Genomic DNA, 7,503 nt, shown 5'->3' with positions numbered 1-7,503 from the left:
CTCTCCACAGCACAGAACGTCTCAATTGTAAAAACAAACGCCAATAAGACAGGTTCCAGCGCCGTCGCAGGAACTGTCAGAACGAGCTTGAAGGCAACAAGGAACTGCCTCCAGGGGGCTCCAGCTCCGGAGTTAACCTCGAAGTTGGTACAAGAAGGCACAGGGACTCCAACCCCAGAGTCTTTTTTGTTGTTGTTACTCTTTTTTGTGGGGGGAAAGGAGGAAAATTAGGGAAGAAAGAAAAGGAGGAAACTTAGGAAAAATGGGGGAGCCATTGACAAGCTGCCGGCTTCCCGTCTCCGTCGTGAACACTAGACACAAGGTTACTTAGGCATTAGGACACTATAGGAATTATCATCATCAGGAAAATATCATCAAAGCAAATGGGTGACCGTCGACAAGCCACCGGCCTCCTGTCCTCATCGAGGCCACTATTAGCTAGTAGCTCTCAAACTCAGATAATTATTACACTTCGATATCTAAGTAGTTCCGCCTTATTACAAATTTGTTTAGTAAGTTCCTCGAGCCTCCGTGGCACAATTGGTTAGCGCGTTCGGCTGTTAACCGAAAGGTTGGTGGTTCGAGCCCACCCGGGGGCGATTATTTAGGCCAAGTCTAGGGGTTGACCTCAGACAAGACCGACATAACACACTTGACAGCGATGTCACACTTGGCCCCGTGATCCAGCCCGTCCTCCTCAAGTCTGCCAACGTCAACAAACTCTCGCGCGTAAGTGACCTTATCCTAACACAACAGAGAACGGCACAGTATGTCAACGTCGCGACCCATCCTCCTGTTTACACAGTAGTTGTTGTATATGCTCCATAGTACAAACGTTGACGTACTAAGTCATTACATAATAGAACTTACTGATCACTTTATAGTCTGAATTCTTAATTATAGTCTTAATTATAGACTCTTTATAGTCGGAAGTGAAGTATATAGCACTAATCACTTTATAGTCTGAAAAAATAAAGCTAAAAAAACATATATATTCCTAGGTCTAGCATAGCAGACATATGTACGATATTAGGCCTTAAATAGCGTGTATTAGGCCTAGGAAGGTTCAGTTAGTTAAGGTTGTCTTTGCAACAATAAGAGGATGGGCTGCAGTTTCATGAGCCGCTACCATTTTCTGGTACGACAAATTTTGGTCTCGGGAAGAGTATTCGTCAAAAGGCGCCGTTCTATTAGGAGGACGGGTTGAACATCTACATACCGAGTTTTGGCGGCATAACACAACAATTTGGAAAATAATATATAATTATAAACAGCCTCCCAGTCCTTTGGAGCTCATAAACTGTTTAATATGTGTAAAGTCGCCAAAGATTGAGATAACATGTTCGTAAGTACTTGCGTAACTGACTGATGAATCTCGGTCCAGACACTAAATATAATTCTTATGCTTGGAATGTTTACATGCAAGAAGAGTTGCTATAGACCTCAACAAACACGACAGATCAGCCTCCAGGGCTGAGTGGATCCCATACTTATCCTGTAGACCCCATGTATACCTATCCTGTGAGCGTTAGTGCCTCCAATACATGTCCTGTTCATGAGTGGTAGTGAACCCATACCCATCGTGTGCAGCAGTGATCACATACTCATGCTATGATGTATGTCATACGCAGCTGGCTGTGCACAGTAGCAATGATGTGCGCATCCCATGCGCAAGATCAGTACGTACTGGTGCGTTACTGCGCAGAAACACTGATACTTTTATTTATGAAGAAAATATTACCAATTATAATATTATAAAAGATGTATAAAATGTATCGTCCAAATAATATGAGCAGCAGAGTGGCGCAGTGGAAGCGTGCTGGGCCCATAACCCAGAGGTCCGTAGATCGTAACTACGCTCTGCTACGAAATTGATTTAATGTATTAATAATGTTTTTATATTACAAATGTAGGTACATAGCAGTGTCTTGCTAACCCCTTCAATATAAGTAATTACAAATTACAGATTGAGCTAGCTATATGTTAAAAAAATAAAGGCACAATAACGAACGTGGGAGATTTGTAATAACGAACGTGGGAGATTTGTACCTGAATTTACCTGTCTCTCGTGTCCTCGACGGATAGTGGAAGCCATCGGCTTGTCAAAGATCCCCCCCCCCCATGGTTCATGAGGACTGTTTCTATTTGGATTTTGAACTGAGGTAATATCTTGGTATTTAACGACTTCGCCAGTTAGACAATTCCATAGGATAACCCTAGTTTATAGTTTAGTTCATTTAATATGCACCCCATACCCGTCCTGTGGGCGGTAGTGGGAAGAGTTACAGAAGCACATAATGGGCTCAGGGACTGAACCCCACAATTCATTTAGCTGAGCAAGTTAATCTTGCTGAGAGTTACAAAATTCAATGCACATCATCACATCAACAATGGGCTCGAGACCGCCAACAAGTACAGTTTCTAAATTAAGCAACTGACATGGTGAGAGCCCTACAGCGAGAAACATTTGTTCGCTAACCAACTGTGTTACGGAGGCTACGCTCTCTAAAACCTTACAAATATTTCCTCCTGCTTCTTACCGCTCGCTCCCGCCATCGGAAGTCCTAATATCACTTCCTCCTGCTTCCTCCCGCTCTCTGAAGCTCTAGTAACACTTCCTACCACTCTCTGAACATATAAAAATACTTCATCCTGCTCGCTCCCGATCTCTGAAACCCTATTAATACTTCCTTCTGCTACCTCCCACTTCCTCCCGCTCTCTGAAGCCTTAAAAATATTCCCTCCTGTTTCCTCATGAAGCACATACCTTACAAATACTTCCTATTGCTTCCTACCACTGGCTCCTGCTCTCTGAAGCCTTAAAAATACTTCCTACTGCTTCCTCCCGCTCTCTGAAGCCCTAATATCACTTTTTCCTGCTTCCTATAACAAATGTTCCAGAGATGTGTAAATATTTAATTCAAAATGATCTGCTACCAGATATTTTTGCCAAATATCCCCAGTTTGCTAACTGTAGGTAGTACCAAAGTGATTGTAAGCTATCCACCGCTGCCCACTGGAGGGGAGGGCGTTGTGCAGGACAAACATATCAATTCAATAAAATAATAAAATGTTTATTCAGGTAAGGTACATACATTCAAGAAATTTTACATAATTTGATCGATTTATAGATGGAGCTAGTACATACAATGCCTAAAGCCACTATTACGCAAAGCGTTTCGGGCAGGAAATTGTGACACTAGCTCTCCACATATGTCAGTTGCTTAATTTTAAAACTGTACTTGGTGGTCAATCACGAACCCATTTATGATGTGACGACTTATACTGAATTTTTTAACTAGCTTATCAAGATTGACGCTTGCTTATCTAAGTGAATTGTGGGGTTCAGTCCCAGAGCCCATTATGTGCCTCTGTAACCCCTTCCACTACCGCCCACAAGATGGGTATGGGGTGCATAATAAGTGAACTAAACTAAACTTAACCTCTCATGTTATCGTGACGTCACACACGCCGTACACACATAAAACAGGATTTTCTCTCTATTTTCGTTATTAAACCTTGTTTAATTTATATAATTACTCAAGCAATGTGTTTTGATCATATTATATCGCTGAAGAAAAACTATGTGCATCTTCGGTATCAATTAACCGGATTTGGTCCATATAATAACAGGTCACTATACTTCAGGTTTCTGTAGTGTAGTGGTTATCACGTGCGCAAGGTCCCCGGTTCGATCCCTGGCGGAAACATTTGTCTTTTAAATGTTTGTTTTCATAATCCATTGAAATAAACTCCAAGTGTCCAACCACTTGGGTCGGACGGTAGGGCGACGGTCTCGCTTCTTGCAGGTCGGCGTTCAATCCCCGACCGTCCAAGTGGTTGGGTGCCATTCCTTCCCCCCGTCCCATCCCAAATCCTTATCCTGACCCCTTCCCAGTGCTATATAGTTGTAATGGCTTGGCGCTTTCCCCCTGATAGTTCCCTTTCCTTCCCTTCCCTTCAAAGACCTAAAATTAATAACAAAGTGTATTGACAATATTTATTAAATCATAAAACTTATGCTATTTTGTAATATGTTAATACTACATTATAGTAATTATTATATTGAGGGTCATATAAGTATGTATTGTGGAACAGAGTGGCGCAGTGGAAGCGTGCTGGGCCCATAACCCAGAGGTCCGTAGATCGAAACTACGCTCTGCTACAGTCTAATTTTTCCTACCATAACACCCCAAATGGCCGGGAAGGATTTACTGGGCGCAAATCCTTAACTGTAGCCTCTGTTTAACTCAGCAGTAAAATGCGTACTTGGTTGTAACAACGATTCTTCGCGGCGGGGATCGTATTCCAGGGACCTGCCCGAAATGCTACGCGTACTAGTGGCTGTACAAGAATGTAACAACTCTTGTATATATCTCAAAAAACAAAAACAAAATGAAATGTTTTTATCTTTAATAAATGCAATCCATTCTCCGTACATTTTGTAACTATGTAGAGCACCGAACATATAAATTAAATATTGACGTAATGGACAATTACATAGTAGAATTTGGTACTACCTGTATTCACCTTATAGTTCGGAAAAAGTATAGCTAAAATCAAACAGATATATTCCAAGGCCTAGTATAACATATATGTACTATATTTGGCCTCAGCATGTATTAGACCTTGGATGGTAAGTTACGTTAGGTTTTATGAGAAACAAATACAAAGGTTCGGGCCAACCTTGCCCGAAACGCTTTGCGTAATAGTGGCTTTAGACATTGTATGTACAAGCTCTATCTATAAATCCAACAACATGTTTGTATCTCAACTTGTATGTATGTACTTTTCCTTAATAAACATTTGATTTGATTTGACGGAACCTTTGCCGGTTTATCCAAATTCAATAATACCAAATTCTACTATCCAATTGTCCATTACATCAATATATGCACGATGGAGGATGGATGTGTTGCTTATAAGCACTGCTATTAATATATCATAAGATCCTACATAGATTACACACAGAAATCACAATAGCGTGATGCATCAAATGAACAAATCCACAAGGGCCGTGGCGAAGGTTCAAACCTACGTCCTATAGCATCCCAGACGCTGCCTTAATCGACTGAGCTACGACATGGTAAAATAATTGCAACCACAAGTTCTACTGATCATACTTGGATCCTGCAGCCTCTCCGAGACACAAACCAGGATTTTACAACATTCCCCCCATGCACCCGAGCTCTGTCAATAAGCCGTTCTACCTCTTAGCCCTTACTTCATTACAAAATGAAGTAAGCTTGGATCATTACTGCTTGGATCCCCGAATGTCCAAGTGATTGGGCACCGTTTTTCCACTCCATACTTTTGATTCTTGCAGGGTCGGCGTTCGATCCCCGATGGTCCAAGAGGTTGAGCACCGTTCCTTCACTCCATCCTCACATCCCAGCCCATCCTAATGTCCCTTCCAAGTGTTATATATTCATACTGGCCTGGTGCTTTCACCTCATCATTTCCTTACCTTACCTTACATCCTCTTCTCATAAAGATTAATTTTCCTTCCCGACTTTCTCCTTCACACGCCTCAGTTGTCAGTTGATGATGTATGATGAAGTGGATGAATGTATGACTGTTGAGTTCTTCATTAAGCAGGAAGAGTCGTGGCCAGACTGGGAGGTCGGACCCGGTGTTCACGCGGTCACCAGTTGGACCCGGTGTTCACGCGGTCACCAGTTGGACCCGGTGTTCCCGCGGTCACCAGTTGGACCCGGTGTTCACGCGGTCACCAGTTGGACCCGGTGTTCACGCGGTCACCAGTTGGACCCGGTGTTCACGCGGTCACCAGTTGGACCCGGTGTTCACGCGGTCACCAGTTGGACCCGGTGTTCACGTGGTCACCAGTTCCAACTCTGTAATACGAATTCTTCCTTTTTTTCATTTATTGCCCAAATAATACCTAGAATTATTGGGTCTTTTTTTTCATTTATTTAATCCCCTTTAATATTTAATGAATTTTTATAGATCTATTCCAGCACCTTTTACATATCTATTTATCCCATTTAAATTAGTTCTTTAATTATCATTTATTTATTAATCCATTCACATTTTTAGATACTTAATCACTTGTATTTATACACTTAACCATCTTTAATAACTATCCATTTGCATATAATTTATATATTCTTTCCTGTTATTTTAATTATTTTATATTTATCTATTTATAACAGTATTTTTCCATCACCTTTTATCTATCTTTTCAATCTCTTATCATTTATAATTTACATATTAACAATGAACAATTAATATGGTGCAAGAATACAACGTTTAACGCTTGATGGGAAAACGAGTTGAGTGTTGCATCACATTGCTAACGTCTTATGAGTGTTGAAACACAACAATAACATGTTGTGAGTGATGCAGCGATGCAACACAGCAATAACGTGTTGTGAGTGTTACAACACATAAATGACATTTTGTGAGTAGTGCAACACAGAAGTGACGTTCTGTAAGTATTGCACGCATAAATTATAGATTGGGAGTGTTGTTACATCATTGCAACACAAGATTAGCGTGTTGTGAGAGTTGCACCACACAAATAACCCGTTGTGAGTGTTGCAACTCAGGAGTGACATGTTATGAGTGTTGCATCACAGAACAAAAGTGTTGTGAATAATGCAACGCAGAAATAAAGTGTTATGAACGCTGCAACACAGTAATATTGTGTTGTGAGTGTTGCAACGTTGTAATACAAGAATAACGTATCGTGAATGTTGCAGCGGGCAGGAATAACGTGTTATGAATGTTGCGTGCAACGGACAGGAATGTTGCGTGCAATAACGTGTTGCGAGTGTTGCGACACAGAAATATTGGGGGTTTTAATGATGCAAAACAGGGATATTATGTGGTGAGTGTTGCACCATACCAACACAGAGATATTATGTGGTGAGTGTTGCACCATTGTAACACAGAGATATTATGTGGTGAGTGTTGCACCATACCAACACAGAGATATTATGTGGTGAGTGTTGCACCATTGCAACACAGGGATATTATGTGGTGAGTGTTGCACCATACCAACACAGAGATATTATGTGGTGAGTGTTGCACCATTGCAACACAGGGATATTATGTGGTGAGTGTTGCACCATTCCAACACAGAGATATTATGTGGCGAGTGTTGCACCATTGCAACGCATAAATAACGTGATGCTACTCTCACAGTATATTATTTTATGTTGCAACGTTCACAACAAATATGTTAGTCATGTGTTGCAACACTCACAACACATTATTTCTGTGTTGCAACAATAACAACTCACTCGTGTATTGCAACGCTCACAACACACTATTCCGTTGTTGTTGTGAAGCTCACAACATGTGTGAATGTCTCAATATATGTTGTTTGTGTGCAAGTAGATTATCGTTCATAACTCCGTTCTCATTATAAATTCCTTTTCTCAAGCATCAATAGAGAAATATAATCAATAATATAATGACTCCCGTGAGATTGTGTTAGAAATATACCAATATTTCCTCTGTACACAAAAGGAATATACA

General features: G+C 40.9%; 1 non-coding gene across 1 annotated transcript; it reads left to right on the top strand.

Annotated features, from left to right (window-relative positions):
* Positions 1-525: 525 nt before the first annotated feature.
* Positions 526-599, top strand: TRNAN-GUU (transfer RNA asparagine (anticodon GUU)). Its single transcript has one exon. It is a non-coding gene; the product is annotated as a tRNA-Asn (tRNA).
* Positions 600-7,503: the final 6,904 nt, after the last annotated feature.

Source organism: Procambarus clarkii, chromosome 35 (assembly GCF_040958095.1).
Source record: "Procambarus clarkii isolate CNS0578487 chromosome 35, FALCON_Pclarkii_2.0, whole genome shotgun sequence".
Taxonomy (NCBI): Eukaryota; Metazoa; Arthropoda; class Malacostraca; order Decapoda; family Cambaridae; genus Procambarus; species Procambarus clarkii.
The sequence above is the reverse complement of the archived record's forward strand: the minus strand, read 5'-3'. Positions and strand labels throughout refer to the sequence as shown.